The following is a 9,623-nucleotide window of genomic DNA, read 5'->3' on the forward strand; positions in this document are numbered from 1 at the left end:
GGCAAATAAATTCAGCAAAGAGAAACACTGTGTATTTAGTGGAAAATGACACAGTAAGGTGTCTCTGCACACCTCAGATGAGAATCACATTAATTGATTTCAGAGCTGGTTCATTACTATATTCTGATAACAGTGCTACTTTGTGTGGTAATGGTGGAATTTGTTCTGAAAGCCTGCTCCATCCTCATGGAAGATCCGAGCGTACGGTGGGGCAGTAGTGGCAACAGATGGCAAGAGAGGGTAACCCGGTTTGGAAATGCTGGGAAAGATGCAGAGCACTGGTTTGGGGTGGTGGTTTAAAGTATGACTTGAGGCCACAGATCTGGAGATCTGCAACCTGCTCCATCTCACTGGAGGTGTCCTGGAGCAGGACGTGGAGCCTTTCCCTCTCCCCTATTGTGTTTAGAAGGTGAGTACTCAGCTGCCTCAGATCACGTATGGGAAAGCAAAAAGGGGAGGTGGTGTTATGGTTTACTTTGTTCATATCTGTAAAGCATTTTAAAATCACCATAGGTAATGCAACCTCAAAGGTCAGGGTCAGTTTGTTTCAAATCATGCACTGCAAATACATGGTACCGAACATTGCACCAGACCGCGAGTGAGCTGTAACCTCATGTGTCAGCACTTCTCCTGTGAGCCTCCTGAGCCAGACCACAATGTTCTGCACTGGGAAGGCTTTGGGATGTCCTTTTAACATGTCTCAGTGATGCAAGGGTTGGAAAGGTGTTGTGGTTTTGTTTTTTTTTCTTTAAATCAGTACAGGAACTGCTATTGTACCATTGCTATGTCAAAAATTGTCAGTCAGAGGTTTGAGGAGGTTGTTTTTTCTCTGCCCCTTTTAACCTTCTCTGTTTTTGCAAATTAAAAGAAGTTTTCCCATCAGATTCAATTTCTACTTCAAATAAGTAGCATTTATGCTGGGGAAAAACTCTTCAAACCACTCAGAAATTGAGCAGTAAATCAATGGCAGCTTCAGAACAAGTTAGCAATGCTGAGAAACTGAAATGAAGTCATGGATTGATGGGAAGGTTTTCAGAATGACACACAAGTTGAAACTACACCTTTTTGGTTCAGCTCTCCGGATATTTGTCTCCTAGAAGCTGATCCTTCCCCGGCTGGCTCAGAGAATCAACAAACCTCCACGAGAAGGCAGCTATACATTGTACTCTAAGACTACCCAATTTAGTAGCTATTTAAGCACCCTCCAGATTTTCCAGCACCATATAAAATCCCACTGATGGCTTGTCTCCATGCCCAATATGAAACATTTGCTTACCTGCCTGGTTTTAGATAGGAGTAAATGCTCCTTTTGCTTATTCATGAGTAATATAATTAAGTAGAAACAGAACATGCAGAAACCAGCTTTTAGGTGCTCTGAGAGCCAGATTCCAGCCCCAAGAAAACTAAATATTTGGGGCTGAAGATATACAAGGAGATACACCGTTGGTAATCAGGAGTAAATGAAGCATTAAGAAGGAACCAGCTGTTCAGCGAGCAGAACTGCACCGTCCACGAGGAGCGAGGGTGCGCCTGAGGCAGCAGAAGCTTTTCTGTTCCTTCTTTTCTTTTTTTGGCTCTACCTTGCAGCACTTGTAGGCAAATGAGAGGGGAGAAATGACAAAGGGATTTGAGTCTCAGTTCTGATGGCTGTAGTATTACGTGTAGGTTTCCCAGTGGAGAAAGCACAGCAATGTATCTTACGTATTTTTAGGGTAAAAGGACCATTGAGCAAAGATTAACCATTCTGGAGTGCTAACACTGCGTGAAAAGGCATCATTATATTTGGCAAGTGCTGCTTTCCATCGACAGCAACCTGTTATTTGATTTTAGTTATTTATCTTTGTTAAATGAGGGGTACATTTCCATGCAATACATTTTTAAAGTGTTAACCTGAGGAATGGGATATATTTCAGTGGACACAGGGGCTATTAGCTGTTTTGCCTGTCTCTGTAATGTGTACTGCTCATCACTCCAGCCATTTTCATATTGAAGCTCCTTTGGAGTGGCTGACACCCTGTATCTGTAGGTCAGGCAGCAACAGAAACACTGTTTCCTTTAAGTAAGTACATCACTTTGGAGCAGGATATGGAAGTGATCCAATTAATCATCTACGGTTTCTTGCAAGCACATTAGAGTGAGATCACAGTGTTCATGCAGTGGAAATCTTTTCCGTGGCCACACTTAATTTTGTTGAATAGTCTAAGTGCTGTCACACCCTGACTCCCCTGTACCTGGTGGTTCATGCTCAGGCTTTTCTTGCTCCTAGTCCCATCACTCAATTAATCCTTCTTCCTTACGCTAGCCCTGAAATGTCATCTTCTGCACTGGCTCAGTATGTCTGTTTTGTGATTAATCTGCCTCGTACCTGAGCTCTGAGCCCATTTAAAAAGCCGCAGCAGCTTGGGACTTCCTACAAGGTTTTCCATTTCCTTGTCTTATTTACTGTAGAAAATTGCTGATGGAAGGAAAAAAGAAGTTCCCCTTTTGCTCATGGAAAATACATGAGAAACTGAATACAGCTTCAAGGAATAGCTGAGGTCCATCCGGCTAAAACAGGAAGGCAGAAACTAAAAAGGAAAGATGAGAGTGAGAACATCTGGATTTTCGTCCCAAGATATCTGTGTAATAGACTGAAGTACTGAAATACCTAACCTACCATGTTCTTATTCACCCTGAAAAAGAGGGATGGAGAAAGGGGAGGGAGGATAAGCAGGGATTATATAGAATATTAACTAATGTCAGATTATCATCCAGAAACCTGTTTCTTACAGTATATTCTTTCCTCCCTCCCTGACTTGGGTTATTCTGAACCGCTCACTCTGGTGCCTCATTACAAAGCTCCAGCACCTTAATGATGAAATAGGGTTCAGCAAGTACAGGTTTCTTCTGGAGCCAGGGGATGCTGGAGCAAGTTTCCATTCTGCTCAGCCTGTCTCTGTGACCTTGGCAAGCCTCTTCATGTGACTCTGTTCTTCATCTGCAAGAGGCCAGTACCACCACGCTTCCTTCTGCTGTGGGTGCAGAAGCATTCAGGAGGTGCAGGTACTCACCTGTGGTATGGTACAATGATACTATATAAAAGTTTTCTGCACTGAAATACTTAGAGGTGACTCTAAAAAGCAAATACATGATATTTTTATGGTTGGATGTGTTTATCACTGTATCACTGCAGTATCTCACGACGTGAGTAACAGTTATAAAAGCACTTTGAGCTTACTTGACAGTAAATGTTTTGTGGCTATTCTCAATTTCTTCCCCTTGTATTTTAAACTCCTGAGCTGTGTCATCATTATTTATTGGCATCCGAACTCCAGCACGGTGCGCAGAAGCACTGTGCCGGGTAAGGGGGACCAGACAGTGCCTCACCTAGGGAGCACCAGTCCGGAAAGCTCGGGGGGGGCTGGACGCTGCTCTGGGGAGCTCGGGCAGTCCCAGCTGATTTCACATTCTGCAGCAGAATTCAATTTGGACACCCTGTGGGAAGGAAGGTTTCAGGATCAGGTGAAACATAGTAGCTCGCTTTCAAGCATTGTAAATTTTCAGGTGGGCAGAACTGAATGGATTGCCCTTTACCCAAAAATGTAATTTCTCTGTTACAGAAGAGTAGCATTTGTAAAGAACTTTAACCTGGGTAGCCTCTGTGTGCAATCTCTGACCAGTAACAAAGCAGTGTCTCATGGGGTACAAAGGCAGCAATAAATTCTATATTGACACTGAACAAAATTTAATATCTGCTGCATTTTCCTCTATGTAGGAGGGTACTTACTGCAAGGTAATGTGCTGGCAATTCTGAATAATTCAAGTAGCCAAAGGCACTTCTAGATACAGGCATATGTACTTCAGACCTGCATCCCTTCCTGAGATCCCCTTCTTCAGTTCTGGTACCCATCGAACCCTTCTTCTCCTCTTCATAAGGATGTGGTGCACATCTATTAAATTATGAAGCTTTACCTTCGTCAGCCTGTGATTACATTACCTTTGTTTTTACCCCAGAGTGCCAATTAAAAAAGGAGCCCATGCAATCCTACAAAGGAGCATGAAAGCAAACATGGGAGACTTGTCACAAACTGCTCCCTTTCCATATCACCACACACACCGGGCATGACTGCTCCTGCTAGTTGAAAGTAATTGAAACAGGTGCTGTATTAATATTTATAAGAAGTTCTCACTAAAACACTATTTGATCTGCTCATGAGAAATGCTGCACGTGGAGCACTTTCTGTGACCTGGCTCTCAAGTGCCCCCCGTTCTCCTGTGCTTCTTGCACACATTATGCACATTGCCAGTGGAATTTCATATTATTTATAACTTGCTTTTTATGTCTCAAAATGTCTGAAGAAAGACATCGCTGTCCCTTTCCTCCCCAGATCTGGCCAGGGAGCACTGGTCTCTAAAAAGGAGCCTCTGCTCAACAAGCTTAAAAATAATAATCAAACAAGCAGGTCTACAGATGCTGGCAGGTGGCTCGGAGGATGCCCTTCCTCCAGCGCGGGCTTGCTGAGCTGTCTGTGAGATTCGGCGCTCCGAGCTCTCCTGGTGACAGGAGGGGGGAAATGGCATTGCCCCCACATATTTCTTGGGTTTCCCATGAGTGACAACAGTGGGGAGCATTTCTGACCAAAAACGGCCGGGGACAAAACTCTCCACTGGAGTCTCAGTTTTTGCACGGCTGGCAGCTCCCCACTCTGTCTTGATATTCTGCTGGTGTAGCAGCCTGTAAGTACTCGCCAGTTCTTTTCAGCATGTCATTACTGGGCTATTAGCTGCCTGTGAACTGTGTAATTGAGACAGAGCGGATTATGTGTACACACGAGACGTTGCCTCGTGTCCTCGCCTTCCCCCGGACCCGCTGGCACGTGTCCGCGGCGGTGGCCGCCTCATCCCACGACACTGTTCGTTGGCACTGGCGTCTGGTATTATTTCTGCAGCTCGGTTGAATGGGCATAAAGACAGGAGAATAATGAAAGGTCAAGACTGTAATGACTTTTCCCATGAATTCGTACCAAATTTTGTGAGGAGTGATGGATATCTTCATGAATAGGTTGCAATATAGATACCAGGTACTCATTTAGTAGGAAACAGTAGAGCCAGGTAAGCCTTAATTCCATGACTCTTTTTCACTGAAATGTCAATGATCCAAGTATTTTTATTGCTTTTTTTTTCTGTTGGCAGACTCAAAAGCCAAAAGGAACCACTGTGAAGTCTCAACTGACCTCTTGAGAGCACAGGGACAAAATACTTCCCATCCAAACCTGCCATGTATTAAATGATGTGCTGCAGAACTACAGGGTCTGATCGGAGGTGATCTGCCATCCTGGAGCACCAGGTGACATGGTGAAATGTAAACACATATTTTTTTTTTTCATTAACAGTTTCAGTAAAAAAATAGAATAAGAATGTGAAGCCTAGGGACAGATGGACAGGAATATTAAGAAGCATCCATTCCAGAGGCTCAAAGAGTAGCACAGATGTATGACAGTGTCTTGTCTTGGGTATATTTTGAGCCCTTTTCCAATTTGTTATTTTGTGACAGTAGAATTCAAGTGTCTAAACAAACACAGGTGTGGCTGCAGCTTACCACATGCAATGATGCCTTCTGGTCAGCCATGTACCAGAAAATAGAAGAAAAATAACAGTGCTTGCAGAGCAGTGGTTTCCAAATGGTTGCTTAGGCATTTAAATAATTAGGTCTAGGAATTACAGCAGGGAATGACATGCCAAGGCGCCTAGGAAGAGCTGGTCGAAACATTTTTTATGAAAACAGGAAAAATCTATTGCAGTAGAAATATTTTTTTCCTGGATATGTTTAATAATATTCTTTGAAATGTTTGCAATAAAATTAAAAATTCCCATGGAGGAACATGGAGCATTTCACCAGATGATCGGGTGGGTAATAGACATTTATTCCTTTTGGTGACTGACTGACTTAGTTTCTGGTCCCTTGTTCCATTCCTGTCACTTAATGGTGACTCAGTAAAAGCCTCTGGGAACCTGCTCAGGGCGATGTGCAGCAGCACCTCTGCATGAGCCCCTGCCCGCAGCAGCAGCCCTTTCTCAGCGGTACGGCTCCCCGGCAGGATGAGACCACCTGGGTCCTCCTCTTCTCTTCAGGGCATCTCTGTTGTGCCGACCAGGGCCGCAATCCCCCGCTGTCCAAGAAGAGTGAGGCTTCCCACAGCAGCCTTCTGCTTAAAGACTTCCCTCAAACCAGGAGAAAGGAGAAACTGGTGCTGATGGTGAGATCTCACTGGTTATACTTCCTGGGAAAGGCACCGTTTGGACAAAGGGAAACTTCTTCACGGAAAGGCTCAGGGAACTGAATGCAAGTGAATAAAGGCGTGAGTTTAGCTAGAAAGGCACTAAACCCTATTTTGAGTCTCCTAAATGAAGGTGAATTGAACCAAGGTCCCTTTGATTCTGAAACCATTTTAGAGATTTAATGATTCCGCTAATTGTTTTGCCTGATTGATAATGCATGATTCATTGTGAATTTAAACCCCACAGACTTCAGGTATTTGTTTGGTGTGACATTTTGGTTTATCTCTTTGTACATAGGGAATCATCACGTGGATGTAGGGAGGTAGAGAACCAGAGGGAAATCAACCTGCTGGAGGATTTGCAGCAGACCTGGAGTCAAAAGACTTTTCAAATCCATATTGATTCAATATATTTTTTTATTGCTCTGAACTGCGGAGAATACTGAAGGGGATTGGCAGCTAGAGGGATTTCATATAGGCCGTCGGTGGTGCCTGCTGTGAGTGAAGCGGGTCAGGTCCATCCCGCGCAGACACCGTAGCCTTGGGGAGGCGAGACCCCCGCTGACGATGACTGGGGGGCCCTGGCACAGCACTGGGAGAGTCGGTGGCACGTCCTGCCACGCTGCACACACGTGGCTTGCTCGGCTGTAGGCACGGCTGAACCAGCTGCCGGGAAGGGAGGTGATGCTGCTGAGCTCGCCCTGCTTAGCAACAGGACTAAGGCAAAGGCTCATGCTATTAAATAGCTCACTTTATTACGCTCAAATCCATTGTATTTGAAAATACGTGTTCTCTGTCCACTTTTTTTTTTTTTTTTAAATCTTGGAGCGTTATTTGCTTATCACAGGGCAGCATTGTTCTTAAGAGAGCATGGATTTTGTCTGCACTTGGTTTGCTCTTCTAAGCTTTTGCATCCTTCTCGTCTGCCTGGTACTGCACACCATTACTGGCTCAGATCAAATATGCCAGAACAATCTTTGGGATGCAAGTGCACTTTTCTTTTCTCCCACAGATGCCTACTGGCAGCAATAGTAAGAAAGATTTCTCCCTACATAAAACCAAAGTAGAGGTGAGGAGATTTGTTCTGCCGGTGCAGTGATAAACCACGAGAAACCGAGCTCCATCTGCCAGACCCGGCTTGGCAGATCTCTGCCAGCTTTCACATCTGAAGTGAAGACTAGCAGCATTGCTGCACTATGTGGGCAGGAATGAGCCAGGGAGACATTTCCCAGCATGGGGAGAACAATTCTCTTCCTTTCTCAGACAGCTTTTTAAGTATTAGCAACCATGGTAACTGGAATAGAAATGTAACCAGAGCGCCGTGCATTCAGCTTGACACAATTATCTTTGCAGAACAGTCGTGTTAAAAATAAACACGACTTGCACCAGATTCCTCAGCCACCTCGCTCCGTGCCGTGCGGGAGACCTGCCGAAAGTTCGGTGTAGTTTGGATGAGTGCGTCGCGCGCCAAGGCCCGTGCAATCTGTTGGCGTTGATGGTGTGTCTGCCCATCGCCATCATTTCTCCTTGAGCTGCATCTGGGGAAGAAGACGAAGACCTCGGTGGGGTCCCCTTGTCCACCTGCATGGAGACTGTGCAAAAGAGGGAGAGGGCTCCGGGGTGGACATGCCCTTCCCCAGTGAGGAGACATCAGCATCCGCAGGGTGATGGGGCAGCAGAAGCCTCCACGTGCCCCGGGGAGGTGAGGACCTCTGTGTGTGTGTGTGTGTGGTGGGCATCCACCCTTAGGACTGTTTTGTGGCAGCGCAAGCTTGGTCGAAGTTAAACCCAACGTAACGAGGGCTGTGGACATGGTTTCATCCATTTTAGCATTGCAGCTTTAGCTCTGCAGTCCAACACTTGCACAGGGTATCTTGCTGGTAAGCTCTGTGCAGACTGAAGTACACCTTGATCTTTCTTTTAATGGTTATTTCTGATTTCATTCTTATGTTATTTAGAGAAATCCTTAACATTCACTGAATTTATTGGTACACCAATGCATTTGCCTACTAAGCACAGCTATTTTTCCACTCAAGATAGCTTTTGAAGAAGGTAGTTAGTGTTTCAGCAGGAATTACTGTATTTATTTAATATGGCATATGTATTGCCATGCTAAAAGATCTGGAATCAATGTTTGCTCTTATAACTGTTGGCCTAGATCAGTAATAATTCAGATTTGACTGATAAGAGTGCATCATCCATTGACAGTAGAGCAAACCTTGGATAGCAAGGGTCTTTCTTTGGAGATCCTAGGTAAGATCAGTTGAGGGTACACAGATTGTAAGCTGTGTCTTAAAATAATTGCTAGAAATAAGCTTAGGAATAAAAAAGGATTTGGATACTTCATTTTGTCAATGAACATACTGTGATTTAAAACTCAGAATACTTTGGATTTGACATCTCTGCCTCACATCATTATATGCTCTACAAGAGATGGCAAAATGCAGGGAAAAATCATTACCAAATTGGTCTTGTTAGAATTCAGCCATCCATCATTAGTTTGTCCATTTCAAACTGCATTCACACTCAGTGTTGGGCTTGCACTATAAGCCCAACATGCTTTTCTCATTTGTAACGTTGTGATGAATTCTTCCTCCATCTTCAGCAGATGAGTAGGAGTTAAAAGAGCCACGTCAAATACTCCTCCAGTTTTGTTTGCAAGCCCACCACATTGGGCTCCTGTGCTTTGTCACGAATAGGTCACTGATAAATTCACAGTGGCAAACACTTCAGAACCCAAAATAACACAACTCGAATCACTACTAAGGTGCTGTGGTCTTATTTCCAAACCCATAGAAGTTCCCTGCGTTTGCACCAAAGTGGGTGAGGACATCCCAGCTAACTGCAGAGGGATGGAGGGAAGTGTACCTCGTGCACCACATCATTGCTCCTTGTCAGAGTAGCAATTAAATCATCACGCAAAAGCATGTGGAAAAAGGGAAGAAAGTTTGAGTAGAGGAAGTATAAAAATTTTTCCCCTTGTCTTTTTTAATCAAGGGAAAGGCATAGATTGCAAGCTCTTAACCACTAAAGGTTTTTGCAAGAGTCATTTCTGCAAATGTCTTACATTCCATATATAGATCTTGAGTCTATGCTTTTAATGGACTGACAAATGTACAATAACCCCAGATGACTGTTACTTCATTGCTTGGCTATACAGATAAGAGGAATGCTTTCTTTTGATTGAGATCTTAAATCAATTGTTCCTTTACCCAGTGTCTAGTGGTTATTATCCAAGGAGAAGATAAAGTTCAGATGGTAAATTGTTAATATTGTAAGAAAAATGTCTGTTGTGCCCTGCTTAAAGTTTCCTGTCTAGATGAAATACATTCTCCTATAATATTTAAGATTGTGTGTAATCCATCA

This window comes from Harpia harpyja, chromosome 20 (assembly GCF_026419915.1).
Source record: "Harpia harpyja isolate bHarHar1 chromosome 20, bHarHar1 primary haplotype, whole genome shotgun sequence".
Lineage (NCBI taxonomy): Eukaryota > Metazoa > Chordata > Aves > Accipitriformes > Accipitridae > Harpia > Harpia harpyja.